At 36.5% G+C, this 5,126-nt stretch overlaps 1 protein-coding gene across 7 annotated transcripts in view; it reads right to left on the reverse strand.

Moving 5' to 3' along the window:
- The window catches only part of CALN1 (calneuron 1), a 478,931-nt gene that overhangs the window by 396,168 nt on the left and 77,637 nt on the right, over nucleotides 1-5,126 (reverse strand). The gene's annotated exons all lie outside the window — the stretch shown is intronic.

Here is a 5,126-nt window from a genome sequence, read left to right on the forward strand (position 1 = left end):
AAATGGGAAATACAATCATAAAAGTATGTTTAAATTCACAAATAAAGAAATAAAACTGGGTGCCTGGGTGGCTCAGTCAGTTAAGCCTCTGACAAGATCTTGACTTCTGCTCAGGTCATGATCTCAGCTGGTGAGATTGAGCCCCGTGTTGGGCTCCATGAAGGGCATGGAGCCTGATTAAGATTATCACTTTCCGGGGGCGCCTGGGTGGCACAGCGCTTAAGTGTCTGCCCTCCGCTCAGGGCGTGATCCCGGCGTGATGGGATCGAGCCCTACATCAGGCTCCTCCGCTATGAGCCTGCTTCTTCCTCTCCCACTCCCCCTGCTTGTGTTCCCTCTCTCGCTGGCTGTCTCTATCTCTGTCGAATAAATAAATAAAATCTTTAAAAATAAAAAAAAAGATCTCTCTTTCCCTCTTTCTCTGCCTCTCATGTACACGCTCTCTCACTCTCCCTCAAAAAAAGAAGGAAGGAAGGAAGGAAGGAAGGAAGGAAGGAAGGAAGGAAGGAAAAGGAAAGAAAAGAAAGAAAGAAAGAAAGAAAGAAAGAAAGAAAGAAAGAAAGAAAGAAAAAATATAACAATGCAAAGATGTGAGGCTATTCTATCAGACTGACAAGAGTTTAAAAATATACATAAAATCCAGTATGAGTGGAGACACAGAAAAATGTTCCCTCTTAGTCAATGTTGGTGAGATTGTAAATTGTACCTCATTTCAAAAAGGCAGTTGGACAATGTGTATCAAAATTTATATGTACGTGGGCATACCTTTGGAGGAAGCAATTCCAGTTTTAAGCATTTATCCTAAAATGATAATCAGTCAATTGAACAAAGATATGTTTATAGGGATAGGGAGTATTTTATTGCTCATATTAATGAAAAATGGAATTAAGGCAAATGCCTGTCAATAATCAACTAAATGATTAAAGCATGGATAATTCACATAGTTAATACTATTAATTCACATGGAAATATGCCTATGTCTTACTGTTCAGTGCTTAAATCAACTTACAAAATAGCTTGTCTAGTATGATAGTACTTACTCAAATTTAGATGCATCTTAATTGCATGTATATGACCCAGCAATTTCTCTCTTAAGTATATAACTAATGAAGCGTATTCATATGCTCACAAAAGACACGTGCTAGAATACTGATAGCAGCACTATTCAGAATAGCCTCAAACTGGAAACCACCCAAATGCCTATCAACAATACAATGGATAAATAAATTATGATATCTTCACAGAGAGATAATATAGCTCAACAATAGTGAATGAACTACAACCCCCTAAAACCATATGGATGAGCTTTGCAAATATAATGTTGAGTGAGAGAAGACAGACAAAGCAGAATATATGCTTCATGGTTATATTTAAACAAAATTTAAGCTCTGGCAAAAGTTATCTATGTCATTAGAAGTCAAGACAGTAGAGGGGCACGTGGGCGGCTCAGTCGGTTAAGCGTCCGACTCTTGATTTCAGCTCAGGTCATGATCTCAGGGTTGTGAGATTGAGCCCCATTTACCTTGAGCTCCATGCTCCGTGGGGAGTCTGCTTGAGATTCTATCTCTTCCTCACCCTCTGCCCCTTCCCCCTCTCTAAAATACATAAATAAATCTTTAAAAAAAAAAAGAAGACAGTAGTTACCCTTGCGTTGGTGGGAAGAGGGTTGTGACTGGCAGTGGGTATGAAAATGTCTTCTGAGATGCTGGCAATGTTCTGTTAACTGAGTGCTGGTTACATGGGTATGTTTAGTTCATGGTAATTCGTACTCTTATGAGTTGTGTACTTTTCTGCATACACACACATATACAAACATACACACAAAAGGTACACATGGACAGGAAGATGTCAGGAAGGATGTTGGCAAAAATGTCAGTAGTGTTTTTATCTGGAGAGGGGGCTCAAATATGACTTTGCCTTCCTGCTCTTTATTTGTCTGTATTGATAGATACAATCATATAAAGGAAAACACAATTTAACTGAAGGAATAGAACCAAATTTGCTGAACATTCAACTCAAAAAGTTAGAACAATAAACAAAACGAGAATGTGGGATAAATGAAGTGACAAAGACAAGAGCTAGGAAGCAATCAGATATGATGAAGGTAGATGAAAAGTGATCGATATGCTTCTTCCCAAATGACCATTAATGAACTCATGAATTTACACAAATAGACAATGTGGGAAACAGCACTTTAACCATATACCAAAGAACTATGGGAATTTCTGCTAATTTCATAATCACAGAGAATGATGTAAAAACCATTTTAAAAACAAGCTTATTGGGGCGCCTGGGTGGCACAGCGGTTAAGCGTCTGCCTTCGGCTCAGGGCGTGATCCCGGCGTTATGGGTTCGAGCCCCACATCAGGCTCCTCTGCTGTGAGCCTGCTTCTTCCTCTCCCACTCCCCCTGCTTGTGTTCCCTCTCTCGCTGGCTGTCTCTATCTCTGTCAAATAAATAAATAAAATCTTTAAAAAAAAAATAAAAATAAAAACAAGCTTATTGAAGTATAATTAACATATATTAAACCGCATATAAAGCGTACAATTTATTCAGTTTTTAATACAAGTATACACTGTGAAGCCATCACCACAATCAAGATGTAAATATAACCACTGCCTCCAAAAGTTTCCTCATATCTCTTTCCTCCACTTCCTTCATCCTCTTCCCTCTCACATAGGAATCATCAAAGTTTCTTTTTCTAGAATTTTATAGAGATAGAATTTCAGTGTATGCACTTTTGTTGTCTGGCGTCTTTATTTCAGCACAATATTTTGAAATGCACCCATAATTTTTGTATGTAACAACAGTTTGCTGGATAGTATTTCATTGTATGAATATACCACAATCTGTTTATCTACTAACCTGTTTATGGACATTAGGTTACTTCCCGTTATTGACTATTATAAATAAGGTTGCAATGAGCAGTCAGGTTTGAATCTTTGCATGAACATATGCTCTCATTTATATTGATTAAATACCTAGAGGTGGAATGGCAGGTCATATAACAGATGTATTTAGAATGTATTAATTAATGTATTAAGATGTATATATAACTGTTTAAAAAACTGCCAAGTATGCAGTGATTATACCATTTTATACTCCCACTAGCAGTGTGTGAGCATTCCAGTGACTCTACTTTTTCACCATCTCTTGGTATAGTCATTTTAATTTTAGACATTTTAATAGGTACAAGATTGTATCTCATTGTATTTTTTGTTTGCATTTCCTTAATGGTTAATGATATTGAATATCTTCTCAGGTGCTTATTTGCCAACTGTATATCTTCTTTGGTAAATTATCTGTTCATATCTTTTACCCATTTTTATGTTGAGATTTTTAGTTGAATTTAGAGAGCTCTTTATATGTTTTGAATACAAGTCCTTTATAAGATATGTGGTTTACAAATATTTCCACTCAGTCTGTGGCTCATCTTTTCATTCTCTTAACAGTATCTTTCAAGGAGAAAATTCTTACTTTTGATGAAGTCTACTTTATGAAGTTGTTCTTTTAGGAATCATACTTCTGGGAAATTTTTTAAATATTTGCCTATCCCAAGGTCACAAAAGTTTTCTCCTAGAAGTTTTATAATTTTATGCTTTACATTTAGGTCTAAGATTCATTATGAATTAACTTTTGAATATTATGAGATGTATGGATTGAAGTATGTACATATGTATGTATGTGGATACATACATGTGGATATCCAGACATTTCAACAAGTTTTATTGACACACTGTGTTTTCACCATTAAATTTCTTTTGCACTTTTTCCAGAAAGTCAACTGACCAGGCTTTCACTTCTGGGTAAGGTTAAGAAGCATCCTGAACCTAATATATGTCCCACTCAATGCAGTCTAAAATCAGGGCAGAATGCATGAAGCAGCTATTTGAGGACTCTAAAAACAACTACTAACAGGCAGACTGGGGAAGAACATGAGAATTCAAAGGGGAAAAGTTTGCTAAAGTGACTACTGTAAATTGTNGCTGTAAATTGTTTATAAACTTCTGGGCTCAACCCCATATGAGAAGATTGATCTGACCCTAACAAGCATAGGCAGACCTCAAGAATGGAACAATGGGTTAGATAACAGCACACATGTCAAACTAGCCACTAGTGTCACACACATGGGACAGATCCCAATAGCAATGCAAAGGCTTTGAAAACTTAACTAAAATTGGAATTCTAACCAATATGAAGTTGGTCAGAACAGGAGGCATAAACGCAACCAGGCTGATTGCCTGCAAGCATGCGTGTGCACACTCACACACACACACACACAGAGTCAACATTGACTGTGTGTATAAATGAGACCCTGAGTCACATAGCAAAATATTCTAAATGTCCAGGATATAATCATAAATTCTCAAAATATAACAAAACAGGAAAAGCTATATTTTTGGAAAAAGATATACCAGGAGGACATGGATATTGGAATTATCTTTATGCTTTATGCATACTTTAAAGCAGCCATCATACAATACTCCAAAAAAGGACAAACATTTTTGAAAAGAATGGAAAGATAGAAAGTCTCAACAAACAAAAAGAAGATATAAAGAATAGCCAAAGGGAAATTTCAGAACTTAAAAGTACAAAATGAAAACACGCTGGAGGAGTTCCACATGAGATAGGAAAGAGCCAGAGAACCTGAAGACAGAACCTTAGAAATCTGAACAACACAGAAGAAAAAGTTTGAAAAAAGTGAACAAAGCCTAAAAGACCCATGGGACAATACCAAAAGGCATCTTACCAGAGTCCTAAGCAAGAGGAAAAAGAGTGTGGTACAGAAAAAGTATTTAAAGACATAATGGCTGAAAACTTCCCAAATTTGGCAAAAGATACAAACCTACAGGCCCAAGACTTTCAGAGAACTGCAGTAGGATAAGTCCAAAGAAATCCATGCCAAACACATCATACATTGATGAGAACTAAGGCAAAGAAAAAAGCATCTCGAAATTAGACAGAAGAATCTGGTGCATTGCTTGGAGGAAAAGTTTGAATCACATAGCTGGATTTCTCATGAGAAATCATGAAGGCCAGAAGAAAATAGAACACTTTTGAAGTGCTGAAAGAAAAGAACTAATAACAAAGATTTCTATACACAGTAAAAATTTCCTTCAGGAATG

This window comes from Ailuropoda melanoleuca, chromosome 10, assembly GCF_002007445.2.
Source record: "Ailuropoda melanoleuca isolate Jingjing chromosome 10, ASM200744v2, whole genome shotgun sequence".
NCBI classification, from domain to species: Eukaryota; Metazoa; Chordata; class Mammalia; order Carnivora; family Ursidae; genus Ailuropoda; species Ailuropoda melanoleuca.